The sequence below is a fragment of the Gossypium hirsutum genome, chromosome A13 (assembly GCF_007990345.1).
Source record: "Gossypium hirsutum isolate 1008001.06 chromosome A13, Gossypium_hirsutum_v2.1, whole genome shotgun sequence".
NCBI classification, from domain to species: domain Eukaryota; kingdom Viridiplantae; phylum Streptophyta; class Magnoliopsida; order Malvales; family Malvaceae; genus Gossypium; species Gossypium hirsutum.
Window position 1 is genome coordinate 15616196 of NC_053436.1, and position 16489 is coordinate 15632684.

Below are 16489 nucleotides of genomic sequence, written 5' to 3' on the forward strand. Positions count from 1 at the left end.
CAACAAATCAATCACTAACATTATCAAAAAGTGACAAATGAGTCGCCCATTAACATTTTCCATTACAGGCCTAATGGGATAGGTGATGTGGCCAGTTAACTAGCTGACGTGGCCAATTAACTTGCTATGTTGGACGAGGAGTTAAAGGGTCTAAGGTTTGGACGGGTTTTGGGAAAAGAAAAGAAAAGATGGATTTGGATTAAGGAAAAAGAAAGAAAGGATCAATTGGGATTAAGGAGAATAAAATAAAACCGATTGTAACTAACATTTTAGGGTTTAGTGTTGGACGATTAAAGGATTAAAACTTTTAAGGTAAGGGTAAGATTGAACGATTAAAGGCTAAAGGATTGATATTTTGGGTTTTGGGTTTAGGGAGAAAAGAAGACAACAAAAGATATTAGTGGTTAAGGTTTAGGACCACAATGGTTAATAGAAGAGAAGTAGTCGATGTTGTTGCATCCACTGTAATGGGTAAGTATCTATATTTGGTTTATGATTTGTTAGATTGAGGGGGATTTGGGTTTAGGGTTTTTTGGATTTTTTGGTTGAAAAATGTTGCATTCGAATAGGGTTTATGCACTGTGTATGTTTATTGTTCGTATTAAAGTGTATGCCAAATTTTGATTTATTTGGTTATTAAAATGTATAACATGTTTTGGATTTTTCTAAAGTTATGGTCTGCCATATGCATACAGATAGCCTTAGGAAAGAGACAAATCAGTTCAAAAGTTTAGGTTACATATGATTCAAATATGATTCAAAATTGTGTATGTCATTGAATTATTCGAAAGTTTTTATTTATGTTACATTTTATTCAAATATGACAAATCAATTCCTAGTTATCAAGAACACTGTTTAAATATTGATTCAAATATGATTATTATTTGAATCAAAGTGAATGGCTGATTTGGATTTTTCTAAAGTTATTGTCTACCATGCGCATACAAATAGCCTTAGGAAAGAGACAAATCAGTTCCTATTTTTATGACTAACAGTATCAAACTTCTTTGGATTCAAATATGATTTAAATATGAATCAAATATGAAAAATCAGTTCCTAGTATCAAGAACATTTTTTAAATGTTGATTCAAATATGATTAGTGTTTGTATCAAAGTGTATGATAGGTTTAGATTTCTTTGATTATTGTCTACTATGTGCATGACAAAAATGAATTTGTTTGTATTAAATTATTTGGTTATTGTACATGACATAAATGGATTTCTTTGTATTAAAGTGTATGGCATGTGCATGACATAAACGAATTTGTTTGGTTATTATACATGGCAGAAATGGATTTCTTTGTATTAAAGTGTATGGCATGTGCATGACAAAAATGAATTTGTTTGTATTAAATTATTTTTTTATTGGTCATTGTTTGTCACTGCCTAGGTTGTATTAAAGTATTTGGTTATTGTCTTCCACTGCCTTTATTGATATTAAATTTGTTTGCTAGGTTTATTTAATGATGAATTTAATGAGAGTGAAGAAGAACTGTTTGATTTTGATGTGTCTAATGGTGATGTGTTTGATAGTGATTGTAATATCCCAAATTAGGGCCTAATCGGAATAGTGATTTCGGGACCACAGATCTGAGATAGAAATAATTATTTTATTATCATTTTAAGGTTAAATTTGCAGATCTTATCTCCCTAAGCAAGAGTAGAGCAGATCGAAGACTCGCATTAATCCCCTAAGCAGTAGGGTAACGGGTTAAATTTGCAGATCTTATCTCCCTAAGCAGTAGTGGAGCAGATCGAAGACTCGCCTTAATCCCCTAGCAGTAGGGTAGCAGGTTAAATTTGCAAATCTTATCTCCCTAAGCAGTAGTAGAGCAGATCGAAGACTCGTCTTAATCCCCTAAGCAGTAGGGTAACAGGTTAAATTTGCAGATCTTATCTCCCAAAGCAGTAGTGGAGCAGATCGAAGACTCTCCTTAATCCCCTAAGCAGTAGGGTAGCAGGTTAAATTTGCAGATCTTATCTCTCTAAGCAGTAGTAGAGCAGATCAAAGGCTCGCCTTAATCCCCTAAACAGTAGGGTAACAGGTTAAATTTGCAGATCTTATCTCCCTAAGCAGTAGTGGAGCAGATCGAAAACTCACCTTAATCCCCTAAGCAGTAGGGTAACAGGTTCGTAGATCTTATCTCCCTAAGCAGTAGCGGAGCAGATTGACGACGACTCGCCTTAATCCCCTAAGCAGTAAGGTAACAGGTTAAATTTGCAGATCTTATCTCCCTAAGCAGTAGTAGAGCAGATCGAAGACTCGTCTTAATTCCCTAAGCAGAAGGGTAATAGGTTCCCAGATCTTATCTCCCTAAGCAGTAGCGGAGCAGATCGACGACAACTCGCCTTAATCCCCTAAGCAGTAGGGTAACAAGTTAAATTTGTAGATCTTATCTCCCTAAGCAGTAGTGGAGCAGATTGAAGACCCGCCTTAATCCCCTAAGCAGTAGGGTAACAGGTTAAATTTGCAGATCTTATCTCCCTAAGCAGTAGTGGAGCAGATCGAAGACTCGCCTTAATCCCCTAAGCAGTAGGGTAACAGGTTAAATTTGCAGATCTTATCTCCCTAAACAGTAGTAGAGCAGATCGAAGACTCGCCTTAATCCCCTAAGCAGTAGGGTAACAAGTTAAATTTGCAGATCTTATCTCCCTAAGCAGTAGTGGAGCAGATCGAAGACTCGCCTTAATCCCCTAAGCAGTAGGGTAACAGGTTTGCAGATCTTATCTCTCTAAGCAGTAGCGGAGCAAATCGATGATGACTTGCCTTAATCCCCTAAGCAGTAGGGTAACAGGTTAAATTTGCAGATCTTATCTCCCTAAGCAATAGTGGAGCAGATTGAAGACCCGCCTTAATCCCCTAAGCAGTGGGGTAATAGGTTAAATTTGCAGATCTTATCTCCCTAAGCAGTAGTAGAGAAGATCGAAGACTCGCATTAATCTCCTAAGCGGTAGGGTAACAGGTTAAATTTGCAGATCTTATCTCCCTAAACAGTAGTGGAGCAGATCGAAGACTCGCCTTAATCCCCTAAGCAGTAGGGTAACAGGTTCGTAGATCTTATCTCCCTAAGCAGTAGCGGAGCAGATTGACGACGACTCGCCTTAATCCCCTAAGCAGTAAGGTAACAGGTTAAATTTGCAGATCTTATCTCCCTAAGCAGTAGTAGAGCAGATCGAAGACTCGTCTTAATTCCCTAAGCAGAAGGGTAATAGGTTCCCAGATCTTATCTCCCTAAGCAGCAGCGGAGCAGATCGACGACAACTCGCCTTAATCCCCTAAGCAGTAGGGTAACAAGTTAAATTTGTAGATCTTATCTCCCTAAGCAGTAGTGGAGCAGATTGAAGACCCGCCTTAATCCCCTAAGCAGTAGGGTAACAGGTTAAATTTGCAGATCTTATCTCCCTAAGCAGTAGTGGAGCAGATCGAAGACTCGCCTTAATCCCCTAAGCAGTAGGGTAACAGGTTAAATTTGCAGATCTTATCTCCCTAAACAGTAGTAGAGCAGATCGAAGACTCGCCTTAATCCCCTAAGCAGTAGGGTAACAAGTTAAATTTGCAGATCTTATCTCCCTAAGCAGTAGTGGAGCAGATCGAAGACTCGCCTTAATCCCCTAAGCAGTAGGGTAACAGGTTTGCAGATCTTATCTCTCTAAGCAGTAGCGGAGCAGATCGATGATGACTTGCCTTAATCCCCTAAGCAGTAGGGTAACAGGTTAAATTTGCAGATCTTATCTCCCTAAGCAGTAGTGGAGCAGATTGAAGACCCGCCTTAATCCCCTAAGCAGTGGGGTAATAGGTTAAATTTGCAGATCTTATCTCCCTAAGCAGTAGTAGAGAAGATCGAAGACTCGCCTTAATCTCCTAAGCGGTAGGGTAACAGGTTAAATTTGCAGATCTTATCTCCCTAAGCAGTAGTGGAGCAGATCGAAGACTCGCCTTAATCCCCTAAGCAGTAGGGTAACAGGTTCGCAGATTTTATCTCCCTAAGCAGTAGCGGAGCAGATCGTCGACAACTCGCCTTAATCCCCTAAGCAGTAGGGTAACAGGTTAAATTTGCAGATCTTATCTCCCTAAGCAGTAGTGGAGCAGATTGAAGACCCGCCTTAATCCCCTAAGCACTAGGGTAACAGGTTAAATTTGAAGATCTTATCCTTAAGCAATAGCGGAGCAGATCGAAGACGATGCACCTTAACCCCCTAAGCAGTAGGGTTTAAGATGATTTGGTATCTCTGCAATGATAGGGAATAAGTCAAAGATAGTAGATTTGGCGTCTCTGTATTAGACGGGGAGCAGATCGAAGATAGTAGGTTTGGTGTCTCTGTATTGTCAGAGAACAAATTGAAGAAACAGATTTGGCATCTCCATATTCGACGAAGAGTAGATCGAAGACATAGCAGATCTAACCTTCAGATGTTTTTACTGAAGCAGATCCAAGATGATTTGGCATTCTTGTGTTTACAAGGAGCAAATCGAAGACATAGCAGATCTGACTTTCAAATGTTTTCACATCAAAGCAGATCCAAGATAACAGATCTGGCGTCTCCATATTCGACGGAGAGCAGACACATAGTAGATCTAACCTTCAGATGTTTATACTGAATCAGATCCAAGATGATTTGGCATTCTTGTGTTTGCAAGGAACAAATCGAAGACATAGCAGATTTGACTTTCGGATGTTCTCACACCAAAGCAGATCCAAGATAACAGATCTGGCATCTCCATTTTGACGGAGAGCAGATACATAGCAGATCTAACCTTCAGATGATTTTACTGAAGCAGATCCAAGATGATTTGGCATCCTTGTGTTCACAATGAGCAAATTGAAGACACAGCAGATTTGGCTTTCACGTGTTTACGCTGAAGCAGATCTAAGATGATTTGGCATCTCTGTATTGTCAGAAAACAAATCGAAGAAGCAGATTTGGCGTCTCTGTGTTCGATGGAGAGCAGATCGAAGATATCAACATGACAATCCTGAGTTTGCAAGGAGCAAATTGAGGACCATGAAGTCTGAAGCTGATGAGACCGGGCAAAATGGGTCCTTTTATAGTCTTTGCTCTATTCTCGTTACACCAAAATGAGCAAAGAGGGGCAGCTGTAATAGCCCATTTTTGCCCGGCCCACTTCAGTATTTAAAATAATAAACCCTCAAAAAATAAAAATAAAACAAAGTCCAAGTCCAGTACAAAATTACAAACATATAATTTGGCCCAATCGGAATGGCCCATTACTTGAAAAGATTTAAGGTCCATCTATAAGCTTGACTCATATGGAAATATAATCTTTAAGGATATGCAATCTTAGATATGATATGCAATCTTAGATATGATACAATCTTAGATATGATATGCAATCTTAGATATGATATGCAATCTTGAAGATATGATCTTGTAATCTTGGAGATTTAATTTGTAGATATCCTTTAATCTTAACCGTTGATGTAATTGATCTGTACCGTTGGATTTGGAGAGGCTCAACTATAAATAGAGGCCTCTCCCTTCATTGTAAATCACTTGAGTTTTGGGAAGCAATAAGAATTCTTGAGAGCATTCACTCAAATTTCTCTCCCTCTTGCGTTCTTACTCTCTGTGGTTTGTTCTTATTTTATTCTTCGTCTATCTTAGTTTTTCAACCTCTTCTTTTTATTTTAATTTCTTCATTTTTCAAATATGTATATTTATTCCTATCTTTTATACATTTGATTATGTATTTTATATATTATAATATTTAACCTTTTTATATAGTTTATTTTCAAATATATATTTTCTATGCATGTATATATATTATATTATCATTTCATGTATTTTGAGCTATTGCATTATATTTTTATAATTTGTAAATGTTCTATTTATTCATTTTTTCAGTGTATGTCATTTATCTTATTTGTGCATAGTTTCATTTTTTTATATGCTATGTTTAATTATTTCTTTTATGTGCTATTTTATGATATATATTGTTGTATAATTTTTGCATGTATTGTGTTTTTCTTTTAGTTTACTCATATTTTTATTTGTTTATTATCTTATATTTACCCTAGTATGATTTTTTTCATTAAACGTATGTTCATGTTATTTAGTTTTGTCTTAATGATATTATTTATGTTTGTATGGAAATGTTAGAATATTTTGTACATCTATGCTTCATGATGCATTAATATGTCATCCTAAAACGTCATTTAAAATAATATTCCAAGGTTTTTTAAAAAAAATAAAAGGCAATGCTTGATGTTTGGAAACTTCGAGAAAGTTAGTGCCCTAACTTACTGGGTTGCGAATTTTCTCGTTGAATTCGAATAGTCAAGCACCCTTCTAAGTGATTTTGAGTTTTCAAAACTTAAACAATTATTTCGAGATTTCAAAACATAGTGTCCTAACTTACTGGATATGGCGTTTTGATGTTTCGAGATAAAAATTTTCGAAAGACGAGCTTAATTTCGAAGGTTTTAAAATGTTGCGTCCTAACTTACTGGATGTGATGTTTTGACTCGTTTAAAATAAGCGAGCCTTAATTTTCAAAATTGAGACATTCTAATTAAAAGAGGTTTGCATCTTAAAACTTTCAAATTTCCGACATTAAAGACACTTGATAATCAATTAGATACCAATTTTTGGGCGTTACGAGGGTGCTAACCCTTCCCCGTACGTAACCGACTTCCGAATCCGTTTTCTCGACTTTCGTAGACCAAAATTAATGTTTTAAAACAACACATTTTATAAGTTGATCCAATCACACCTTAAAAGATTGGTGGCGACTCCTGTTTTCGTTTTTCTTAAAGTCAATTCTCATTTTCCAAAACTCGATTTAAAAATGGTTTCGACAAACCGGATACAGTTAATAGGGTTTCCGATTCACTTTTCAGACACAACCAATATTCAGTATTCCACTGTCACAAAATTCACATTTCAATACCAATCAATAATTTCATCAATCACAAATTCATATAATCTCAATTCAATATCAAGATACTAATAAACAACACTCACCTTAATTACTTACCATACACATTAATTTAAAATACAACAAATAAAAATTTCTAAATTCGGATTATAGAAATACAAACCGTAATTCTCGAGCTACTCCTCGTTAATCTTGTCTTTTCCTTTCTTAGCCAAGGTCTCTAGCACAATGTTAGCTACAGAAATTAAAACAATTTAAAATCATTAATGCACACAATTTCACATTGAATATTTAAATTTTTATTCAACTTTTGCTCACATTTCAATTTAATCCTTAATCAAAACTAACTTTATTTATTTAAAACTAATTTCATATTTTCATTCAACTCCCACTTTAGAATAATTTCAACCTTCAAAATTCACCGTAAACCCTAATTTTGAAATTCTCTCAATTTTGTCCCTATTACTCAAAACTTATGATTTATTTTACAATTCAATCCCTTTTTCACTTCTAACTTGAAATTCTATCAATTTAACCCCTAACACTTCAATTTATTCATCATGATCAACTTCTAAAAATTCACCAACTTCTAAAATTTCAATATAAATCAAGTAGTATTTTGTTCTAAGATTCTAAAAATATAAAAATTTTAAAAAATTGGACTAAATTGACTTACCACTTTGAGTTTGAACCTTAATACCCTAAATTTTCTCCTTTCTTTTTGTTTCTTTCTTTTTTTTCTTTCTTTCCCCTATTTTGTTCCCCAATTCTATTCTTTCTTTTTCTCTTTCTTTTTCGTTTATGTTTTGTTATTTTTATTATATTATAATATAAGATATATATTTTACATATAATGTAATATAATATAATATAATATAATATAATAATATTTTCTTAAATAAGAAGTAAGTATATATAATTATTACAAGTATATGTAATATTGTTACACATGTAATTTACTATTACCATACAATTGTAAAATTTATGGTTTATTTCTTAATTAGTCCCTTTACTTTTTTCTATTCTATTATTAAGCTGTCACACTTTATTCAATTTAATTCTTATACCTAATTAACTTTAATTTAAATAAATTCACCTAACCAAAACCTAATTAATTACACTACTAATCGCCGTAAATATTTTTAATAAATATTTACGAATTCATTTTTTGAAAACAGAGACCCGAAAATACACTTTCCGATACTTGTGACTATTGGGTCGTTACAAGATGAAATGATAGTTTGGCATGTGTTTAATGTATGGACTTGTGAATTTTGAATGCAAATAAGTTTGGTATGAAATATGGTTTTGGTTTGATAATTGAATTGTGGTGTCAATGAAGGCACATTGGTTAAACACTTAAATTGTATGTTTTGGTATGCTTTAAGCTTGTTTGAATGTGTTTTGAAGATATATAGATGTTTGGTTTTGGTTTGGCTTGACACTTAAGAAATGGGTAATGTTTTGGCTTGTTTTAGATTTCATTTTAAGTGCACATAGCCTGGGACATGGGTTATCACACGGCCGTGTGTCTTATTCATTTTAGATGCAAGATTTTTCACACGGCATCAGCCAGTTACACGGCTTGGCAACACGGGCGTGTAGGGTAGCCACACAGCCATGTTTGAGGCCACACAGGCTGGTTTCTTTCACACGGTCTGGCCACATGGCCGTGTGACCCTTATTTTCAAAAATTTCAAAATTTTCTAAAATTTTTCTGTTTTATTTCAAATTAGCCCCTGATTATTTTCAAACTATTTTTAAGGCCCCGTAAACTCCATTTAAGTTCCGAAAATGTATTTATGCTATGAATGATATTTAGATTTGTATATTGGTTATTTAATTTAATAAATGAATGGTTAATGATGTTAATGGTTTTAATAGTGTCATAATACTCCATAACCTTGATCTGATAATGGAGACGGGTTAAGGGTGTTACACAGAAACTAAATAACAACACCATTATATTGTTTTCCATTTCAATAACAACAACAATACCAACTTATGCCAGCTATCACATAGGCTAGTTTTTCATTTTAACAACAATATTACAAATAACAACATCAAACATCATGTTTTTCTCTCCCTTCTCCTTGCATCCTTCAATGTTTTAACTTGTTTCAAAACACCTAACAATGAAATTCATGAATGGGTGTCAATGGTGGATCAAACCAAGTGAAAAAATGACATGAATTTTGAAATTCACTCCAATACTTCTTACACCCAAAAAACCTCTTACCTGGGTTGTCATTAAACCAAAAAGTCTTTAAATTGGCTGGGTTTCCACAATAGCACACTAGAATCACGGTTGACATCTCTATTTCTTCTCTTTTTCTTATTATCATCTTATTCTCCTCCTCCTCCTTATCTTCTTCTACTGCCCTACTAAGGTTATTAAATGAGGTTATTTAAATGACAGCAAACCCTCCAGTTGGCCAATTAAATGACAGTAAGGAATTAGTTAAATGCCAGATAACTTTTCCATTACGTCTGTAAAGGAAACTGGTTAGTGGGACTGATTTGTTATTTTTTGAAAGTTGAACTAAATTGAAAGTTGAGTGACTGTTGGTGTTCTTTACCCTATTTTTTTTATCATCATTATATATATTTTGCCATGTAAATTAGATGGACGAAAAATGTTGATGTGCTTTCTTAATTGTTTTTAGTTGCTGATTTTTGAAATTAATAAGATTACAATATTTTAAATTTTTTAGGTAAATTACATCATTAGTCACTAAATAATGGGTAAGTTTTTGTTTTGGTCACTTAAATAAAAAAGTTACGATTTGGCCACTGAACTATTCAAAAGTTCTCATTAACCCACAAAATTATTCAAAAGTTTTTATTTAAGTGATTAGGTTGTTATGTTTTTTCTTTTAAAAAAATTCTGCCAGCAAGCTCCAAGTGATGATTTGTCTATCAATACAATGGATCAGTACTCATCGTCGAGTAGAAGAACATACTTTAGATCCAAGTCGATCTAGCAATCAATGTCGGAATCGGAGAAAAAAGTTGTTTGGATTTTCGTTCACATATTCTCGACGTCTAAAGTTTTTCATGAAAGAAATTGAACTATAGAAGAGAAGGGGAAAGAGAACTTTCTATTGGTGCATATAGTACGAACAAAGAAAGCTATATAACATTGATTTTAACAAACCCAATAACTTAAATTAAAACTTTTGAATAGTTCAATGACCAAATTGTAACTTTTTTAAGTTAAGTGACCAAAACAAAAACTTACCCTAAACCTACCTAAATTTTTAAAAGAACCAATTTATTAAATCTTGAAATTGAAAGGAACCAATGAAGAGCCTTTACCAATAAAATTACATACAAATATATATATTTTGTTTAAAAGCAAAATTTACACTCAAACTATATCATTTTCCTGATTAAGATACTTGAATTATTTAGATTAAATCTAGTACTTAAACTATCAATTATTTCATTTTACTCATAACACAATAACAACTAATATGGACGTGATATTTTATATTTTTGGATAAAATAAATCGAAATTAATATTTTAAGTATCACTTTTAATCAAAAAATTAAGTACCTAAATAAATTATATTTAAATTTATATATGTTTATAATGTTTTATAAATAATATCAAAGTGTATTACGTAAATGAACCTATTAAAATAAATTATATCGAAATGAATTATATTAATTTCAAAATAATTATCTTTAAGTTTAAAACCATTTAAACTAGATCCAGCCCATTGTTTCCATCCTAAGCTTAAAACCACTTAAAATTGGTCCAGCCCATTGTTTCCATCCCAAGATGCACGTGGTTTTATAAAAAGAAATATATTTCAGTTTCATCCTCTATACTTTTCATTTATGCGAGTCCTTAATTCATATTTTTATATTATTCAATTGCAATCAATCATTCCCCAAATTTGTTGATATGCGTACTCATGATGTACAATACACTAATGAATCGAATTATTTATTACACAACATTAAACAGGTATAACCTTCAAACATTCTACACCTTTCACCAATTTACTTATAATTACAATAATAATAATAAAATATTCTTTCTTTGTCACTTATCAGATATTTTTTATTATCATTGATATATATATTTTTACCACGTAAAATAAATTGACAAACAATGTTGAGGTGCTTTATTAAACGATTTTAAAATTAATAAAACTAAATTGCTTTAAAAAATTTTAGAAGAACCAATTTGTTAGATATTAAAATTGAAAGGAACCAAAGAAGGGATTTTACCAATAAAATTATATATATATTTTTTGCTTAGGTACAAAATTGACACTTAAACTATATCAATTTTCTCATTTAGGTACTTAAAATTTTTGGAGTTAAATATAATACTTAAACTATCAATTTTGTTTTATTTTATCTAAAACACAAATACCAACCAATAAGAACACTAGATCATATGCTTTTTGAAAAAGAAGGAGATGAAATTGATATTTTAAATATCAGTTTTAACCTCCCAAAAATTAAGTTATATTTCAAAGGTAATAAAAGTATCATGGAGGGTTTTATGCTAGAAGTCATATTACATTTTGTACCTTTTTATTAAAAAATAAGTAAATTAATCCTTATACGCTATATTAAATAGCAAATTAGTCGCTCTATTCAAAATTTCATCCACTTTTATTGTTTATAATTTATTCATGTATGTCAAAATGAGGTACACCTGGTACGTCATGTGTTATTGTTTAGTTATTTTGTCAGTTATAGTAATTTTTAATAGTAAAAATACATAAAATTTTAATAAGAAGGACCAATTTACTAATTTACTTATTTTATCATCCATGTTACGTTTTACCTTCAAACGCCAATTTTATAATTAAGCCAACTGATTTTCCTTCTAGACACCTGTATAAATTTTCCGACCCACTCTGGATCTCTCTCACATCTTCTACCTTTATTCTCTGAGCCAATCCCTCTCTTTCCTTCAAGTTCCAAACAGACCAGGAAATTAAATAAGGTAATTATTTTTGAAACCCTAAATTTGAACGTTTCTAATCGAGTTATCTGGTTTTGATTTTTTCTCTTTTGGTTTTTCGATGTTTATGCTTGTTACTCTGTCTTATCTCATGGTTTTTTTTCTGTTTACTTTGTTGATAAGGAGAATTTTTTACGGAAATAGCGTTTACTGCCGTTATTTCCGATAACACTACTGCCGCGATCTTTAGCGGTGGTGGAGGACGGTGTCGCTACACGAAATAGCGGCAGCGAGGCCGGCATTTGAAACTCTGGCAATAAGTATTTATACATTTCTTAAAACTATCCATCAGCCTGAACCGATATTATGTCCTTAAGCGTATTTGAACTGTAATAGCAATGGTGTCAATTTAGGACTCAATAGCCTTTAATTATTTACTATAATTTGTTTTGCATAATAGATTTTCCTTTTAGAAATTTGAGTAGGTGATATGATTCGAATGAAAAGTGTATATATTGTGACGTAGCGTAATTGTTTCTTATAATATTTTACCGAATTCTTATTTATAATTATCATGTTTGTTATGAAGTCCTAATATAAACATCGAATGGACACGCAAAAGAGTCAACCCGACAAACAATCGTCGTCTGCTGCTGCTCCCCTAGTCTCGACTTCGTGTAGGAAGAAAAAGAACGAAGAGGCCACCTTCCTTGAAGACTTGAAGGATCACATCGATGAGTTCATTAATGCTTCAATGGAAGAGCACAAAACTTGCTTTAAGAAGACCATCCAGAAGGTTCTTTCCTTGATCTTTCGCGCTATCGTTTTTTCATTGTACTGTGCAAGCTTTTGTGTTATATATATATATGTTATGTTGATATTGTTGTCTTAAAAGAATTCGGGGTCCTTTTCAGATGTTTGGGATGTCGAAAGTTGTAGCAGAAAGGAGTGCGGCTGAATCCAAGGAAGCCAAAACCGTGTCGAAATAAGATTATCTTCTTACCTCTTTAGTAATGTGACTTGTGGACTACATTTATATGCATTGAGGTTGTACTGAAATGTAGCTTTTGGTTTGGTCTAAACCGTGTAGCAGTGCTTTCATTTTGCTTTGGTTGCACTTTCCTTTCCTTAAATTAGTTTTTGTTTTTATAATTATAAATGCCTAAACCGATTCTGTAAGTTTACCGTGGATTCATGAACAAGGTTTTCTAAGAAATGAACTTGTGCTACAGAGATTGGTAGAAAATTTTGGCATGAAACATGTTGAGTGTTAGTATAGCTAGAGGCAAAAGAAAGATATTGTGGCTTCAAACAATTTGACTAAATACATGTATATTTCACCATAACTTTCCCCAATGGAACGAGTCTTGTTGCTCCTCTGGTGTCTTTTTGTTGCTGAGCTTGAATGCTGTGTACTCAATAAGGTTAAAGGATTGCATGGTGGATTATTTATAGAGTTGATGTGATTCTCTAGAACTATACCACAGCAAATACATATTTTGTGTATATACATGGTTAAAATATACTCCCAACTCTGTGTAGTTTTCACATATGTGGAACTTAGTCTTTGATTTATTTTCATGAATTTAGTACCATTACTTTTTAGATTTTAAATTTATGGTTCAATTATTAATACCGATTTAGTACTTATACTTTTCGGATTTTAAATTTATGGTTCAATTATTAATACCGATAAAATTGTTTTGTTGAATCTATTGGTGTGATATTTTGAAATAAAAAAAATACTAATCTAGTAATGATGTAAAAAGAAATAATGTTGTAACGAATATAAATTTAACTAAAGAGTTTTAACGATGTTAACCATTAAACTTGTATTTTTCAATCTGAAAAAGAGAGGGATTACTTTTTTTAAACATAAAAGTATGATTAAATTATAGAAGTATGATTAAATTTCAAAAGTATGAAAGAATACAATAACTTACAAACATGCTTTAATCTATATATTTGTTTCCATTGTGTAGCTTGCTAGTTGCATTATTAAAATAAAGGTAAACTATAAAAATAGTCACTTTTATTTGTCTTAGGTTACATTTTAGTCACTTATGTTTGAAATGTTACGTTTTAGTCATTTATGTTATTATTTTGTTACGAAATGATCACTCTTTCGTTAAGTTCTGTTATCTCCCTAACGGTAATCCTACGTGGCAGTCTAACTAGATTTTAAGTGCCAACTTGAATTTCCTAATGGGATGAGAATAAATTTTTTATTAAATAAATTTAATTAATTAAAATTTTTAAACCCTAAATCTTAGTTAAAAAATCGTTTATCTCCCCTTTTTTTTAGTTTTCTTTTTTAATTGACTAAAAAAGCTATTATCATCAAAAAAATTTATTCACGTACAAAAACAAAAGAAGATTCAATGGAGGGTCCAGGTATGTCTTCTTCACTGACAAATTTATGTTCTAAAACTTAAAATGAAGTTGTTGTCGACAAATAATAAGATGGTAATCATTTTTGTTCCTAATCATTGTATTTTCCAATTCTTCATGTTCTTGAATAATTAGTTTCTCAATCCGATTTTTTTTAATCTAAATCGGTTTGTTTGTTCACAATCCCTTTGTGGGTATCCTTTTTTTTATCTGAAATTTTTTTAGTTGTTAATATTCATATCAATAATTTTAATTTAGGGTTTTCATTAAACAATAAAAATCTAATCTTTTGTTTTTCAGTATTGAATAAAAGAGATAGTGGAATGCAAAGAAGACATACCTGAACCCTCCATTGGATTCATCTTTTTGAAGCAGTCAATTTGATTTCAACTATTTTGATCTTAATAATAATTTTTCCAGTCAAATGAAAAAAAAACCATTGAAGAAAAAGAAGAGAGTGAAGAAAAATTAAAAAGAGGATATGAACAGTTTTTTTTAGTTAAGGTTTAGGTTTAAAAATTTTAATTAATTAAGTTTTTTAATTAAAAATCTATTTTCATCCCATTTAGAAATCTAAGTTGGCATCTAAAATTTAGTTGGACTGCCACGTAGGATTACCGTTAGAGAGATAACGGAACTTAACGGTAGAGTGATCACTTCGTAACAAAATAGCAACATAACTGACTAAAACGTAACATTTCAAACATAAGTGACTAAAATGTAACTTGAGGCAAACAAATGTGACTATTTTTGTAGATTACCCTTAAAACAAAGTAACTGTTTATGTCTTGGCGTTGAGGTACATTTGTTTTAGCAATGTGATATTTTCACCTAAAATATCCGAAATGTTTTCACCTAAAATGTCTATTCGGAAAGCTCTCACATAGTCGGGTTTGGAAAATGGTATGATTGGAAGCTTACATTCCTAAGGCTTAGTTTGGATGGGCGGTGTGTTTACCTTCGGTGAGGTTAAAAACAGCTGTGGCGGTGAGATTAGTTACTGTAGCGGTGAGATTAGAAACAATGGTGGAGTGTGTGTTTGGATTCAAACGCGTTGTAGTGGTGAGGTGAGAATAAAAAATGACTATTAAGGACATCAGATTAGAATTGATATATAATAGAAGTTTTTTAAATTATTTTACTTTTTTAAACTAATTAAAATATGTGAATTTATAAATTCATTTAATAAAATATTGAAAAGCATCTTCTAATATTTTATTATAAATATTTTAATGAATTATATGATCAATTTAAATTATTTATTAGATAAAATGATAATTATTTTTAATTTTTTATAGTTAAATATTCTTTTATAATAATGATAAATATTATTTTCACAAATAGTAACATTATACTTGGATCAAATTTTGAAGTATCTAAACAGATGATTTTTAATAAAAAAATAGTAACATAAGACATAACAAGTTTCATTATTACTAGAAATTAGGTTATGATACAAAATAGTTTTATAAATATGAATTCATTAAACTAGTTGCAATGGTTTCCCTTAACATCGCAATTTTAATGTCACTTTAACTGATAGAAGTGTAAAACCCATATTTTACCCGGCCCAAAATACAAACCTATTGCATTTTAAACAGGCCCAAAAAGTTTTACAATGGCCTAATACTGAATGAAATGAACCAAGCCCAGTAGGCCCAGGTTTTTGGAGTTTTCAGAACCCTTTCCCTTTCCCCCTTGCGTTGCTGCTGCCTTCGTGCCAGCCTCTACGCACGCCATTGCTTCAGCCCACGCTTCCACCTCCCATATTTCACGTTGACACGCCCATGAACGCCCTCTTCACATCTCCACGTACCTGCAAAATGGAGAATAGCAAGGAACTGCCTGTATTTTGGCTATAAAAGCCTTCGATTTTTAAGTGTATGGGGTTTTTTTTCTTCAGAGAAATAGAATAGAAATCGAGTACAAAAATTCACACGAGATACTGAATACAAGCAAAAAACAGCAAGTGAATATTAGTTTTTATTTTGAAGGTGATTGCATATTTTATTTCCCTCTATTACTTTCAGCTCTTCATTTAGATTATTTTGTGTACTAAAGTATAGGGGAGAGAGGGAGACTTACCGCTTCGTTGGAGGGCCTTGCTTCGCCGGTTACAAGCGAGCAATTGGAGGTCTGGACATTAGCCATTCGGCTGGAGGTTGAGAGAACATTTAAAAATTTTAGGGTTTTTTTTAACGGAAAAAGCTTTGGGTTCTCTAGAGGTTTTTTAATGTTTTAAGGAAAAGAAATAAAATAAGGGTTTTATT

General features: G+C 32.3%; 2 long non-coding RNA genes across 2 annotated transcripts; one reads left to right on the forward strand and one right to left on the reverse strand.

Moving 5' to 3' along the window:
• Positions 1–11682: 11682 nt before the first annotated feature.
• LOC107893982 (uncharacterized) lies at positions 11683–13074 on the forward strand. The gene is made up of 3 exons (XR_001683091.2): positions 11683–11870; positions 12418–12624; positions 12743–13074. It is a non-coding gene; the product is annotated as an uncharacterized lncRNA (long non-coding RNA).
• A 2556-nt stretch (positions 13075–15630) lies between these two features.
• On the reverse strand, positions 15631–16489 carry LOC107893981 (uncharacterized). Its single transcript, XR_001683090.2, has 2 exons — positions 16305–16489; positions 15631–16035 (listed from the first exon to the last, which is right to left on the reverse strand). It is a non-coding gene; the product is annotated as an uncharacterized lncRNA (long non-coding RNA).